The sequence below is a fragment of the Cynara cardunculus genome, assembly GCF_001531365.2.
Source record: "Cynara cardunculus var. scolymus isolate 2C chromosome LG 1, CcrdV1, whole genome shotgun sequence".
NCBI lineage: Eukaryota > Viridiplantae > Streptophyta > Magnoliopsida > Asterales > Asteraceae > Cynara > Cynara cardunculus.
The window spans coordinates 25,930,609-25,937,669 of NC_037528.1; positions in this window are offsets into that span (position 1 = coordinate 25,930,609).

Below are 7,061 nucleotides of genomic sequence, written 5' to 3' on the forward strand. Positions count from 1 at the left end.
AGAAGAAGAAGAAGAAGAAGAAGAAGAAGAAGAAGAAGAAGAAGAAGAAGAAGAAGAAGAAGAAGAAGAAGAAGAAGAAGAAGAAGAAGAAGAAGAAGGTCCTGATTGCAGAGAGTGATGAAATTTTAGAGGAAGAAGTCTCCATGAAGGAGATGATGAAGACACTTGCCTTGATCACGAGAGACTTTAGGAAGGGTGGAGAAAGAAAAGAGTTCAAAAGTTTCAATCGAAGAAACTTTATAGAAGGAGAGAGATTAGAAAGAAGAGAGAGGGAACAGAAGCCCTCACAGAGGATTGAGGAGCAGAGGAAGGAAGAGCCAAGAGATGGCTACTTCAAGTGTGGCAAACCAGGCCACTTTGCAGCAGACTGCTGGTCGAAAGGACCAAGGGCACCGCAGAGGGGTCCAAAAGATGCAGCCTTCTACAAGAAGAAGGCTGAATACTATCAGCAGAAGTCCTTGCTAGCTCAATAAGTGAGCTAGTAACAGACAAGTCCTCTGACAATGACGAACAAAAGGGTCTTCTCATATGGGAAGATTCGGACACAGAGGATGAGCTTTTCTGCGGGATGGCGGACATCGAGTCAGACTCCTCTGACAGGAACAACCAAGAGGTATCTACTTCCTCCTCTTCTAATTCTTTTGAGTTTTTTCACAGAGATCATGGACAATCTCGATATATATCATTTGGAGCATTATGATCTTAAAGACAAACTTTCTTTGAAAAAGAAGTAATTCTGCTCACAGAGGAAAGAAATCGATTTTTTAAAATGTTCGAAGAAGCACAAGCCAAGTTTTTAAACTTAGAAAATTCTTCAAAACAAAGGCTTGCCAAGGTTGAAAAAGATTTGAAATTAAAGGTGGAAGAGTTGAGACAGATGGAGCACGAGAAGTGCAATGTTACTTCTGTGAAGGAGTTYTTTCAAAAGGAAAGAGAATTTTTACATCAAGACGTGCTTGACAGAGAGCTAAAAATAAAGAAATTTCAAGAGGCTAAAAATATTTATAAAAAGATAAAGGTCAATTTGGGCAGAAGAGGTCTAGGTTTCTCGGAATTTGATAATAAACCCGGTTTCAAATCCAACAAAACTCTAGAGAATACCTTTAGATCCTCAAACAATTTGAAAAGCAAAATTTTTAAATCTAAACCCATTTTCAAGAGGAGAAAGCTGTTGGTTGAACCAGACACTAAATCGTGTTTATCTTTTGAAAATATTGCCTATGAAGATTACATTGATTCCTTCTCACCTTCTGCAAAGAAGGATTCCATTCCAAGGAGGTTTATGAAACAGGATCAAATAGGAATTTTCAAGTTTGGTCAACCAGAATCTCAAGAAAACTGTTCTTTTGGTCATCCTCTTGAACGAAAGTTGTCCGCAGAGGCTCTGGAATTCTTTCCTTCTTTTATCAGAGAGCCCTCTGTAAATGAGTCTCTCTTAGAAAACGTTTTCAACTCCAAGCTCTCTGGAAAAGCTACGTCTAAGCATGAAGATGCCTCAGATCTTAAAGTAAGTCCTACACAAGTTGTAAAGACTGCTATTGATCTTGAGAAAGGTAAAAAAGAGATTCCAAAGCAAAGTAATTCTCAACGCTCTGTTTCTACAACACAGAAGCCTATTTATACTTGGCAACAAAAGGAAAAATGGCCTCTGTCTAACAAAGGTTCGGTTCCAGTGAGTGCAGGTAAACCAAAGGAGGGACAAATACACAAGGTTTTTAAAAGGCATTTCAAAAAGGAGCCTAGAATAGGAAAGGAATCTTGTAATAAGAAGCCCATACCTAGGAAGGGCACTAAAAACAAAAACTCTGTACCCTTCTTTGAGGAATTTAATAAAAAGTTTATGCAAGTTTCTTGTGATGTCTCCTTTTGTAAATGTTTCGATATCATGCATACTCTTTCCACACACCTTCACAACTCTTCATGTTTAGTCTCTCATCCTAAGAATCAAAGCTCTGGGGTGAATAAGAGACACTCTGGCAATTCTTCCAAGAAATGTAAGGCCAAACCAAAGGATGTTACGACATACCTTAAGCACTCTAATTCTAAAGGACCCAATTGGAAGTGGGTACCTAAATTAAACGTTGTATGATCGCAGAATCCACATCATGTGTCTACCTAGGTTGTCGACTCAGGGTGCTCGAGGCACATGACTGGTACATTAGAGCTTTTATCTTCGTATTTAAAGCAAGAAGGAGGCTCTAGGACAAGTTTTCCTCTAAAAGCTTGACGCGTGTCCTAACCCTTCTGAATTGCATTTAATGCAATGGATATAAATAGTTGAGTGCTCTCCTCATGCACTACATCTGCAACACACAAAAAGAACACGTACGTTTATCTTCAAGCAAGTTAGAATTTCTCTCTAATTCTAAAGTTCTTACCCAAGAAGAACATCTTTCTGTCTTTATATTTTTTGGCAAATTTCTTATATTTGCTAAGTATATTTGTGTGTAATCTTAGACTGTTTTAGATAGGTTATCTTTACCTTTTCTATTTCCACAAACAATCTGGAAAAATCTGTATTGATCCTTGTATATCAATATATATTTTTTAAACTGAAAGTTTTCTGTGTCTGTATTCATCCCTTCCCTTGTACAAACTGTTCGCCTCTAAACTCTTGTAGACTTGGCTAGGACCAACAAGTGGTATCAGAGCAGTGTTTTCTTTTCGTCTTATTTAGTTGTTTATCTCTTCTTTCTCTAGATAATTTACTAGTTTACAAATGGCTTTAGAAAACACTAACACAAACTTTCACGATAATGGTCTCTTGCCAAACCTCCCTGATTTATAGGACACAACTTCAGTCTCTGGAAAAATAGGATGTCTCTCTTCTTGGAGGGTGTGGATCCTGAGATACCACAGTATAGAGTATGGACCTTATATTCCACACATTATATCTTCGGCTGTTCCTGAAATAGCTACGACTGTCGCGATTCTTGAACGGCAGATTCCAAAGCTCCCTCATCAATGGAGTGATGAAGACAAGAAGAATGTGGCTATAGATACTCAAGCGAGATCTATAATAGTCATGTCTCTTACTGACGAGGTTTATCATTCTGTTATGAAGCTTAGAACCTCGAAAGCCATGTGGGACACTCTTTGTGTGCAATACGAAGGTACTTCCCAAGTACAAGAATCGAGGAAAAGTAATCTAGTAAGACAATACAAAAGCTTTCTTTATGGAAAGAATGAAACATTGTCTGAAGTACATCAAAGATTTAATTGTCTTCTTATCGATTTGAGGACTGTTGACAGGGAATATTCCAATTCTGAAACTTTGACGAAGTTTCTGGAATGTTTGCCACAATAATGGGGTAAATATTCTATGTGTCTCAAAATGTCCAATGATATGTCATCCCTCTCTCTAAGTTCTCTCTATTGGATACTGCTTAATCATGAGCAGTCTCGTCAACTGAAAAAGAATCTCATCATAGATTCCAGAGAAATAAAAAGCTCTCCTTTAGCTTTGATCTCTGAAGATTCTTCAGCTGATCTCCCATCTTCTTCTTCTATTCCTTTTGCTTCTTTTGTTTCTTTAACGGAGTTAGATCCCACTAACTTTAAGGATCTTTCAGAGTCTGATCTTGCAGACTTTGATGAGTCATTGGCTCTTCTAATCAAGTCATTTAGAAGATTTGCGATAAAAAGTAACTTTTGTAGATCTCCTTCACTAACCATCAAGGATAAGCCAGAATCAGATCCTATTGACAAGGATTTATCGATCTACTACAACTGTCAACGCAAAGGTCACTTTGTGAGTGAATGTAGGTTAAAGAAGACTATGATGTCATCTTCAAAAACCCTATCCTCCTTCAGGTCCAAAAACGATAAATATCTGAAGCTAAAGGAGAAGTATAATAAGATGAAGAGTTCTCGACGAAAGGGCAAAGGTCTTGTCGTTAAAGAACATGACTAGACTGATTCATCTAACGAATCATCCTCAGATGAGGAAGACACGGCCTATCTCTGCTTAATGGGAAAGGATTTCAAGGAAGAAACTTCTGAGACATCAACCTCTAGTGATCCCTCATCATCCACTCTTGCTCAGGTATGTTCCCTGAATGAACCTTCTTCTTCTTCTTATGTCTCCGATAGTCTATCAGCATTAGAGACATTGATGGTGATCTTTACAATGCCTTGAATGGTAAATCAAAAGCAGAAATGCTTAATTTTGATCTTCAACAACAGTTAAAGATTTGTCATTCTAAAATCAAAAAGCTGACTAAGATCAAGAAAGATCTTAAGGATCAGGTCATTGTAAACCAGACCATCACTATTGAGCATGAACAAGCTATAACTGAGCGTGAACAAGCTATTGTTGAACTCAAGGCTGAAAAGGTTACCATTGAAGGGTGGTGAAAAGCCTCTGTCAAAGCCTCTGAGATCATCAACGCTCAGATTCCTGCCAAGATTAAGACTGGTCTAGGCTTCTCCTATAATCAGGAAGATAGTGTCACTGACAGGTCCATGCTGAAGTTTGGTACCTTCGTCTCTTCTATTCCTGACACTTCTTTCTCTCAATCTTCTATCACTGAGTGTCATGTTGAACGAACTCCTTGGGTTCAGGTCGCAAATACAAAGGTAAATCCATTGTCAAAGCACCTCCTCCCAATAAGGCTAACAAGTCACATAGATCAAGATCTATTCCTTCAGTTTGTGCACCTTCTTCGTCTTCTGGGATCAAGATATCTTAATCTTCTTAGAAATCTAAGTCTAAGTTCAAGGTGAATGTTTCACCTAAGGACTCTAAATCCTCAGTTGTTCCTCTTAGAACAAATGAGAAGGGAATCCTTGGAGCTTGTCCCTCTTCTGTTCCTCTGGTAGTTCATGTCCCTAAAGCTGGTTTCAACTATAGGAAGTGTAGACACTGTGGTGAAACTACACATATTGCTAGCAAGTGTCCTTCTACCGCCAAGCCTGGTCCTCCAGCCAAGAGAAAGAAAGTAGCCAAGGCTGAGAAATATACCGAGGTGAAATCTACCACAAAGGTTGTAAAAACAATTAAAAGTGAAGAAAACCATTGAAGCCTCTTTCTCAGGATCAGTGAATACAACTACTGACTCTAAGTCTTCAGCGTCAGGGGTTGTTGTTGCTAATACTACTAAAGCCTCTTCTTTAGGCTTAGTGAAGTCTTCTACTGACACTGAGAACTTTTTTTTTTGTTTCACTTGGTGAAACAAAAAATTTACACTAAAAAATTTACACACACACACACATATATACATATACATACATACATATGTATATATGTGTATATATAGGGTATATTTCAAATGCAACCATGTCCGTTAGTACAACCAATGCAACCCAATTAATTGAGATATTTAAGGAAATGATGAGAGTTCATTTATTATGATTTAAATATTTATGGAAGATGACTAGAGTTAATTAATTATGGTCAATACTTTATATTAGGAAACAATTAAAATTTTTAATATTTATATACATATATATGTAGGGTTGAGTTCACATGAGAGAAGGTTGTTTTCGTGAGAAACGTGAGACAGGTTTTTTACACTTGAAACTTCATAGCAAAACGCTGGAAAGGTAACCTTCACATTGTTTTTGCTGTGAAGCTTGCCAGAGAATTGGGAGTTCCTATAGTAATGCATGACTACCTAACAGGGGGATTCATTGCAAGTACTAGCTTGGCTCATTATTGCCGAGATAATGCCATACTTCTTCACATCCACTGCGCAATGCATGCAGTTATTGATAGACAGAAGAATCATTGTATCCACTTTCGTATACTAGCTAAAACGTTACGTACGGTGGAGATCATATTCATTCTGGTACCGTAGTAGGTAAACTTGAAGGGGAAAAGGGTAAAAAAAGAAAACCAAACCTTCACAGCGTTTTGCTGTGAAGTTTCAAGTGTAAAAAACTTGTCGCACGAAAACAACCTTATCTCATATGATCCCAAGTTTATATATGTATGTGTGTGCATGTATATATATATATATATATATATGTGTGTGTGTGTGTGTATGTGTGTGTGTACACACACACACACACATATATATATATAGACATGAGATCGTGTGAGACCAAACTATTTTCGTGAGACCCGTGAGACTAAATAACACTAAACCTTCATAGCAAAATAGTGTTTTTCTTGTGAAGGTAACCTTCACATTGTTTTTCCGATGAAGGTTCAGAGTTTTTTTTATCTTCACAATATTTTCTTGTGAAGTTTCAAATGTTATTTTGTGGTCTCACAAATCTCACGAAAAAAGAGGTGGGTCTCACGTAAATCCAACCCTAACATATATATGTATGTATGTATTTATGTGTGTGTGTATATATATATATATGTGTGTATATGTATGTATGTATTAATGTATGTATGTATGTATGTATGTATGTATGTATGTATGTATGCATATATATAGGATTGAGTTTACGTGAGACCAACCTGTTTTCGTGAGACCTGTGAGACCACTTTGTTACACTTGAAACTTTACAGCAAGACTATACATATATGTATACATATGTATGTATACATTTGTATGTATATATATGTGTGTGTATATATATGTATATAACATATGTATACATTGTGTATATATATATATATATATATAGGTGGAGGTTCAAATGAGAACACTTATTTTACGAGAACGAGAGAACGCCCTTATCACATGTGATAATACACGTAAGGGGACCCTGTAATGTGCGGACGACGTGTTCTACGACTTAGGTCGTGTCAATGGTTTTTTGCGTTTATAATTTAGCATCACATGTGATGGTCTTGATGGATTATAGTATCATATCAACAACACCCTTATCACATGTGATAATACTTGTGAGGGGGCTTAGTGGTGAAAGGACGACTTGTCCCACAACCAAGATCGCATCAAGAATCGTCTGCGTCTCTGATTTAGTATCACATATGTATCATATGTGATAGAATAATAGTATCACATGTGATTGTCCATAATAAAAAGGTTTTTTTTGTGTTCTCATAAAATGAAGGTGTTCTCGTTTGAACATTTCTCTATATACATATATATGTGTATTTATATATATAGTGTGTGTATGCATATATATATATATATATATAT